Here is a 9,933-nt window from a genome sequence, read left to right on the forward strand (position 1 = left end):
CCTCAAAACTGTCAAGGTTATCAAAAAAAAGGAAAGTCTAGGGGCTGGCCCCGTGGCCAAGTGGTTAAGTTCGCGCGCTCCGCTGCAGGCGGCCCAGTGTTTCGTCGGTTCGAATCCTGGGCGCGGACATGGCACTGCTCGTCAGACCACGCTGAGGCGGCGTCCCACATGCCACAGCTAGAGGAACCCACAACGAAGAATACACAACTATATGTACCGGGGGGCTTTGGGGAGAAAAAGGAAAAAATAAAATCTTTAAAAAAAAAAAAAAAAAAAGGAAAGTCTGAGAAACTGTCATAGACAGGAGGAACCGAAGGAGAAAAGACAACTAAATGCAATGTATCCTGCATGGGATCTTGGAACAGGGGAAGGACGTCAGAGGAAAACCAATGAAATCTTAATAAAGTGTGCAGTTTAGTTAATAACATATTGACATTGGTCTGTTAGTTGTGACGAATGTATCACAGCAATCTAAGATGTTAATGGCAAACCGGGTGTGGGATACATGCAAACTCTCTACCAGTTTTGCAACTGTTCCATAAATCTTAAACAATTCTAACATAAAAAGTTTGTTCTTTAAAAAAAGGAATTTAGGAATAAATCGTTACTTTTTTTCTTGAAGAAGAAGAAATCTAAGCATATAGTTCACACCCAAATTGACCACAACCTCTTTTCCTTTCTTCTCTAATTCTCTAGCTCTCTAAAACTCACTGGTGGACTCTCTCTCTCCCCAAATCCACATTAGTTCCTCATCTTCGTGTCCCTGGTCACCTTGTTTATACCCCTTCCCCAGCCCTATCTTCCTCAATACAAGATGTTCCCCACCAGACATAGCCCAGTGGAAATTTAGTTTGTCCTCTGTTGTCACTTCTTTTCTTGGAGAAATTAGGTGACCAGGCTCTTGTCCTCTTCATCCTTTCTTATCTTTGCTTCAGTTCTGATAGAGGGCACAGGTGAGCTGTAGACATGGTGATCATTCTCGGTCCCATTACCTGCATAGATGGCATTACTAAAATAGCAAATTAAGAAGAAAAAAGGCAAATCTCTTTATTTTAGGAAAGCTCCAGCTAAATTAGTGAAGAAGGAAGTAAAGGTAGGCCTCACCTACCATGCTATTTATATTTACCCCCAAATATCATACATTTAATTAGAATCATTGACTATGAAACTTGAAGGGAATTCAATGAATATCTAATTCTACATTCTCAAGTGACACGTTAGGAAAATAAGGATTACGTGGCTTCAGTGACCAGCCCGACATAATGCAGTTAATGACCAGAAGATCTGTGGCTATTCTTCTCCTCCCCCTCTTTTATCATGTTCTTCAAACACCAAGTTCAAATTTTTGCCACCATGCAGGAGAGCTACAGGCTTTGATGTGGTCATTCTTCTTTCTGGTCAAGCTGGAAACATGGAAAGAAAGAAAATAGCAAATGAGGACACTAAAAAGATCAGACTGACCAAATACTATGCTATATTCCCTTTGCTTTAAAGACATGTGTAGAGATTTGTGTCCAATAACAGGGTCTGAATGAGTAGCATGACAACCTGCTTGAGTATCCAGTGGCTACTACCTTACAGCTGTTGGGGTCCAGAATTGTGGGGCTTCTCAGTCCCACCTCTCAGGGACATTCCTCACTAGAACTCTGCAACAATTGTCTTCAGTGAAACTTTTGAGAGCCTCTGAAAGCTAACATCTTGTTTAATTAGTCTTGTCTTTATCACTTCATTCAGGTAGTGATTCACTCATTTATTCAGGCATCCATTCATTCGTGTGTAACTTGCCAAACACTGAGCTAGAAATACAAACATGAATAGACATCATCCCTAAAGTGAAGGCGCATACTGTCTACTAATTTAAGTGTTGGTGAAAAGACTCTGACAATGTTTCATGTAAAATCTCTACAGAATTTCTAATTTGCCATGCTCCTTAAATATTGAGTGCTATTTCATGACCTAGTAGGTAAAGATTTGAATGGTGTCTGTAGTGAAAAACAGGTGAAGAATTCTTAAAAACTAAAGAATTCAAGAGAAGAGATTTTAATTGTACATTATTTCTTTTTAAGTGTAAATGTGTATACACACATTTATGTGCACAACATATTTTAATTTCTTTGTGTCAATGAACAAAAATTCAATATTGGAATGATGTTGAAACATTATCCTACCAACAAGTATTTAAAACATTTTTAAATAAAGTGGTAAAAGTTCATCAAGGCTCTGTTTCTCTAGGTCTCTGTGACTTCCAGATTATCCAGTATTGGTTTCAGTAATTTATATGTCCTTTATGCAACCATAGGATGCAATCATAGGATGCCTGGGTCCTCATTTACAACAGAAATCAAGAAATACTTTCTCACTCTGTTACACACATGGAATGGGATTGAATATATAGCCCAGGTTGTAGAAGGAGCTATTAAAGCATGAAATTATTTTATTAACTTTGCTTGTACAAAACAGTATAACTGTAATGCTTTGGCATAGACACTCTCTCAATATTTATTTCTTTAGTTCACTACATATTGACTTTTGTCTGCAAAGTTCAGTGTCATTGCAGAAATTATAAATAGGAGCTCTGTTTGGCATAATGGCTGAGATTAAAGAATTTTATTGTCCCACAAAAGAAGAAATACTTTGGAATTATATTTATGCAATTCCCACAGCTAATCAGACTATTCTGATGCCACACTCTGTTCATGGTTGCCTTTGAAAATTACAATTTCTTGCATAGTCTTTGGTGCTAGTCTCATTATTCAGTCAAGGTATAATGAAAACAAATTCATTTATTGTCAGTTACTGTTCAAAGTAAAAGGCAGAAAAAATAATGCTGCAGAAACATTCCAAACAAGCTAACTGCCTGAGTTCTAGGAGAAATTCTAGAAGAGACTCTTTACAAGAATAAAAATAGCAATAGTAAGAGTAGCTAACATTGTGATGTCTACGTTGCATGTATCATCTTATTTAAGTCTCACAAAACCCCTGTAAAGCAAGTGTGATGGTTATCCTCGTTGTATAGAGGAGGATTTTGAAGGTCTGAGAAATAACTTGCATAAGCTCACACACCTTATGAATGGTGGAGCTGAAATGAAAACCCAGAGCATGCTGCCCCTGTCACCATTATTTTTTAAGGAATTTATCTTTCAAAAGGAATTGTTTAAACTCTTCAAAAAAAAGAAAAAAGAAAAAAGAGAAAATCTAATGCTTAGTTTTGGATCAAGGATCTAGATTAGTCATACTTCCAAAGTAGAGTTACAAATTAGAGCTACTCATTGGAACATGCCCTGAGTTCTGTTTTCAGTTATGTCATTGATCATGATATAAGTAACTCACATGTGTACAGACATGTACATATCATGTCATTTACCAGGCTTCCATCTTAACATTTTAATTTTCAGGCTGTGACTCTTGTCTGTGCTAAGCTTTCTTGTTTTCCTGATTGTCTTCATGATCTTCTCTTCATTCGCAACACTTTTTCTTCCTTCTCTACCTAGTTAATTCCTCCTAAAACTTCCACAGTTGATCAATTACCTCACTTGGTCCCCATTGGCAATATTTCAAACTTTTGCCACTCTATATTGAACCCTCATGTTATATTACTTTGCTATGGCTGCTGTAACAAATTACCACAAATTCAGTGACTTAAAAAAACACAAATGCATTATCTTGCAGTCCTGGAGATCAGAAGTCTGAAATGAGTCTTACTGGGCTAAAATCAATGTGTCAACAGGGTTGTATTCCTTCTGCAGTCTCGTGGGGAGAATATACTTCTTTGCCTTTTCCAGCTTCTAAAGACCACATATATTCCTTGGCTCATAGCCCCTTGCTTCATCTTCAAAGCTAATAGTATAGCATCTTTAAATCTCTCTGTGATTCTGACCCTCCTGCCTTCCTCTTCTCCATATAAGGATCCTTGTGACTTCATTGAGCTCACGTAGGTAATTGAGAATAATCTCTCTATCTCAAGGTCAGCTGATTAACAACCTCAATTCTACACGCTACCTTAATTCCTCTTTGCCATGGAAAATAACATATTCACAGATTTCAGGGATTAGGACCTAGATATTTTCTTTCTTGACGAAACGTCTGTACTCCCATGTTTGTAGCAGCATTATCCATAATAGCAAGATACGGAAACAACCTAAATGTCCATCAATGGATAAAGGGATAGGGAAAAAAATATATATATATATATATATATACGTACCATGTTTTCTAGATATAGATATAGATACACATACACAATAGAATATTATTTAGTCTTACAAAAGAAGAAAATCCTGTTATTGGTGACAGCATGGATGAAACTCGGGGGCATTACGCAAGTAAAATAAGCCAGACAAAGATAAATACTGCATGGTGTCACTTATATGTGGAATGTAAAAAAAAAATCAAACTCATAGAACCACAGAGTAGAAAAGTGGTTTGCAGGGCCTAGTGGGTGGGGGAAATAAGGAGAAGTTGGTAAAAGAGTACAAACTTTCAGCTTTAAGATGAGTAAGATGAATAAGGTCTGAGGATCTAATGTATATGGTGATTACAGCTGATAACACTGTATCGTATAATTGAAATTTGCTAAGAGAGCAGAAGTTAAATGTTCTCATCAAAAAAAAGGTAAATATGTGAGGTAATGGATGTGTTAATTCACTCAATGAAGGGAATCCTTTCACAATGTATGCACATATTGAGGTATCACATTGTGCACTTTAAATATATTGCAATCTTATTTGTCATTTATACCTCAATAAAGCTGGGGGAAAAAAGAAAGAAAAGAAACTTCCCTTGATCCTATGGTGTTCTCCAGTCACTATTCTGTCATTCCCTTCTTTAAAGATAGATAATAGTAAGTCTTCAGTTGGTTGTACATGGTCTATTTTGGGACTCACTCTTCTGTTCCATCAGTATATATGTATATTCTTACATCAGTATCATACTCCATTATGGTAGCTTTAGAGTAAGCCCTGAAATAAGGTAGTGTAAATCCTTTAACTTTTTTCCTATACAAAATTATTTTGGTTATTTTAGGCCCTTTGCATTTAGCTATAAATTTTAGAGTCAGCGTGTCAGTTTCTACAAAATAAGTCTGCTGGAATTTTGATTAGGATCACGTTGAATGTAACGATCAATTTGGAAAAAACTGACATCTTAACAATATTTAGTCTTCTAACCCATAAACATGATAGTTCTCATTTATTTGGTTTAAAAATTTCTCTCAGCAATGTTTTATAATCTTAGTGTATAGCCCTTGCATATATTTTGTTAAATTAATCCCTAAATATTTCATATTTTAGATGTTTTTGCAAATAGTACTGCATTTTAATTTTAATTTCTAATGTTTGGTTTCTAGTGTATAGATATGTTTAATTTTTACATACTGACCTTGAGTCCAGGGACCTTGCTAAACTCGGTTATTATTTCTAGTATTTACCGTTGCAGATTCTTTAGGACTTTTTGCATAGACGTTCATGTTGACTGCTGTTAGACAGTTTTACTTCTTCTTTTCCAATTTGCATACCTTTTCTTTTTCTTGCATTACTGTAATATTAAGGACTTTAGTACAATATTAAATAAAATTGGAAAGAGGGGACATCTTTATCTTGCTCTCAAACTTAGGAGGAAAACATTTGGTCTTTTCCCAATAAATAAAATGTTGTTCTTCATAGTGTAATGTAAGTTTCATGATGTAAGTCTTTCACAGATGCCCCATATTGGATTGAAGAACTTCCCTCCTATACCTAGTTTGCTGAGATTAAAAAAAAAATCAAATGGGTATGAAATTTTGTCAGATGTTTTTACTGCATCTATTGAGATGATCACGTGATTTTTAGTTTTAGTTTATTAATATGGTGGATTGATTGATTTTTTTTTTTTTAAGTTTATATTTTTACCATTTTTTTTTTTAAAGATTTTATTTTTTCCTTTTTCTCCCCAAAGCCCCCCGGTACACAGTTGTGCATTCTTCGTTGTGGGCTCCTCTAGCTGTGGCATGTGGGACGCTGCCTCAGCGTGGTCCGACGAGCAGTGCCATGCCCGCGCCCAGGATTCGAACCGACGAAACACTGGGCCGCCTGCAGCGGAGCGCGCGAACCCAACCACTCGGCCACGGGGCCAGCCCCTGGATTGATTGATTTTTGAGTGTTAAATCAACCTGGGATTTCTGGGGTAAAACCCACATAGTCATGATATATTACCTTTTTATGTATTTTTAAATTCAATTTGTTAAAATACTAACCATGAAGGATATTGGTTTGTAATTTCCTTTCCTTGTAATGTCTTTGTCTGATTTTGATATCAGAGTAATGTTAGACTCATAAAATGAATGGAGAAATGCTCTTTCCTTTCCTGTTTCAAGAAGAGTTTGCGTAGTGTTGGTATCATTTCTTTAAATTTTTAGTAGCATTTACCAGTGAATCCATCTCACTCTTGCATTTTTAACTATGAATTTAATTTTTTTGTTAGATAAACGGCTATTCAGAGTAGCCATTCTTTTGTTATTGTTGTTGAATGAGTTCTGGTAGTTTGTGCCTTTTAAGAAATTCAGTCCTTGGTCTAATTTGTGGATTTTTTTGCATCAAGTTATTTATGATATTTCCTTATTGTCCTTTAATGTGTGTAGGGATTGTAGTGATATCCCTTTTCATTCCTGATAGTGGTAATTTGCATCATCTCCCTTCTTCTCTTGCTTGTTCTGGCTAAAAGTTTATCAATTGTATATCAATTGATATATTGTATATTTCTTATATTGTATATTACTCTGATATAGTGTATAATTCTTAAAGGTCATTTATTTTCTCTATTGTTTTGCTTCCTAAGTAATTGGTTTCTGCTTTTTATCTCTATTATTCCTTATTTTAGGTTTAATTTGTTTGTTTGTTTGTTTTTACTATTCATTTAGGGTGGAAGTTTAGATAATTAATTTGGGAACTTCTTTCCTTTTTCGGGGAGGAGTGGACTTCTTTTCTAATTCCAGCATTTAAGTCTATAAATTTCCCTCTAAGAACTATTTCTGCTGTATTCCACATGTTTTGACACATATTTTTATTTTTATTTGGTTCACACCATTTTATAATTTCTCTTGTGATTTTTTTCTCTACCATTGTGTCATGTAGAAAGTATTGTTTAATTTCCAATATTTGGTAGATTTTCTGGCTATGTGTTTGCTATAGATTTCAATCATGGTCAAGGAAAATTCTTTGGGTAATTTTAATTCTCTTCAATCTATTTGGACTTGGTCAATACTGGTGAATGTTCTGTGTACATTTAAAAAGAATGCATATTCTGTGGTTATTGCTTTTTTTAATATATTGACTCATTTTTCTCTCTCTCTGCATCATTTTGCATAGTTTCTGTTGCTTTTCCCTCTAGTTTATGAATATTTTCTTTTTTCAGTATTTAACCTGCTGCTAACCCCATCCAGTGTATTTTTAATTTCAGATATTATATATTTTCATCTCTAGATATTTATTTGAGACTTTTGATAACTTATTCCATTAGTCTTCTCATCATGTTTGTGTTTTCCTCTACCTTCTTGATAAAACTGAACATATTTATAATAGCCTTTTAAACATCCTTGTCTGCTAATTCCATCATCTATCGTTTCTGAGTCTGTTTCTATTAAGTGAATTTTCTCCTGATTATAAGTATTATGTTCCTGCTTTTTTGCTGCTGGTAATTTTTTATTAGATGCTGACATAGTACATTTTATGTTTTTGGTTACTGGGTTTTGTTGTATTCCCTTAAATAGTATCAAACTTTGTTCTGACATGCAGTAAAGTTAGTTGTAAACAATTGGATCCTTTCAGTACTTGCTTTTGAGCTTTGTTAAGGCACTTACAGAGTAACCTGTGGTCTGGTAGTAAGTAGTAAGCTCCAATAATGTAAGTCAATAGTAAGTCCAATAGTAGTAAGTAAGTAGTAGCTCCAATAGTAAAAGTCAATACCCTTCTGAGGACTCTAATCAATGCCCCGTGTATTGTGAAACCTTTCCTTTTTGGCTTGTGGGAGCACAAATTATTCCAAACCCCTTGGAATCTAGGAATTGTTCAGTCTGTTGCTTTCTGATCCATTTTTCCTCTGCCTTCTGTATTTTTCTCTAATGCAGCTTCTCAACTTTGGCACTACGGACGTTTTAGACAGGATTGGTCTTTGTTGTGGGGGATATCTTGTATACTGTCTGATGTTTAGCATTCCCAGCTTCCACCAACTAGATGCCAATATCATTCTTCCAATTATAAAAATCAAAAGTGTCTCTAGACATTGCCAAATTTCCCCTTGGAGGCAAAATTGCCCCCTACTGAGAACCACTGCGCTAGTATATTCACCAATCAGTCCTTAGGTAAATGCTCTCTATAATTATCTGAAGTTCTTTTTCTGTGTAGCCCTCTCTTTTCCCATAATCTGCGCTACAAGTTCTAGCTACTTTTGTCTCCCCAAATCTCTAGCTCCTCAGCTCAACAGTCTCTCTAGGGTCTATGTGACTTCTTTCTCCCTATGAAAAGCCAGTGAAAATCAGAGTGAAGCTTTTTTGCTGTCCTGTGATAGGACAGCAAAAACTTACGAGTTTGGGGCCATGAACGATATACCAGGTAGCCAGGTGAAAAACCTAGAGGGTATGAGTAACAGTAGAATGAGCCTAAATATAGCTTTGATTTGGCATAGTTCCTAGTTAGATTAAGATCAGTATCACTTTATTGGCCTAGTAGAGAGAAGGTGAACTCTTTCTAGAGGAAGACGATGTCATCTGGAACAGTCATAATTTTCACACAAAAATTTCAGTATTCAATCCAAAAATAGTAGACACATCAAAAGACAGAACCACATGACTAAAATTCAAGAGAAAAAGACAGAAAGTCTAAACATATGCACATGTAACTCAGATGTAAAAGTTAGCAGACGTGGACTTTAAATAACTATTATTAATATATTAAAAAATATAAATGTAATGTTAGAGACTAACACAAGATGATTGAAATCTATAAAAAGACTAAAATGGAATTATAAAATTGAAAAGTACAGTATCTGAAATTAGGAATTAACTTCATGGGTTTTAAAGGAAGCTAGAATAGGAGCAGACAAGTCAATAGTAAATATCCAAATTAAAGAACACAGACAAAAAGAATGGAAAATAAAGACCTCCAAACTCAGCAGGACTCAGTGAAAATGTCTAAAAAGTTATAAACTATGTGCAATTGGAGTCCCAGAAGGAGAGGAAAGAGAAAATTGGGCAAAATCAGTATTTAAAGAGAGAATGATTAAGAATTACCTCAAATTGGTGAAAAATTAAACTACAGATTAAAATAAGTTAAAATAGACTTTAAGGAAAGAAACATTAATAAGGATAAAGAGGATCATTACACAAAGACAGAAGATTCAATTTCTCACTTGTGAAACTTGTATATACCTAACAATATGGTCTCAAAATGCCGAAAGTTAAAGTTGGCAGAACTATAGGGGGAAATTAACAAAATCCATCATCATGGGGAAGATTTTAAGATTCTCTCTTAGTAATTCATAGATTGCATAGACCAAATGACCAGAAAGAAAATATGAGATTTGAACAACACAATTAATAAGTGCAATCAAGGGGCTGGCCCCGTGGCCGAATGGTTAAGTTCGCGCGCTCAGCTGCAGGTGGCCCAGTGTTTCATTGGTTCGAATCCTGGGCGCGGACATGGCACTGCTCATCAAGCCACGCTGAGGCGGCGTCCCACATGCCACAACTAGAAGGACCCGCAACAAAGAATATACAACTATGTACCGGGGGCCTTTGGGGAGAGGAAAGAAAAAAATAAAATCTTTAAAAAAAAAAAAATAAATAAGTGCAATCAAGAACAAGGTAACCTCAAAATTAGAGAATATATACTCTTCTCAAGCATACAAAAAATATTTAGGAAAATTGACCACACACTAGGCCATACAGCAATTCTAAACAAATGT

Source organism: Equus caballus, chromosome 5, assembly GCF_041296265.1.
Source record: "Equus caballus isolate H_3958 breed thoroughbred chromosome 5, TB-T2T, whole genome shotgun sequence".
NCBI classification, from domain to species: domain Eukaryota; kingdom Metazoa; phylum Chordata; class Mammalia; order Perissodactyla; family Equidae; genus Equus; species Equus caballus.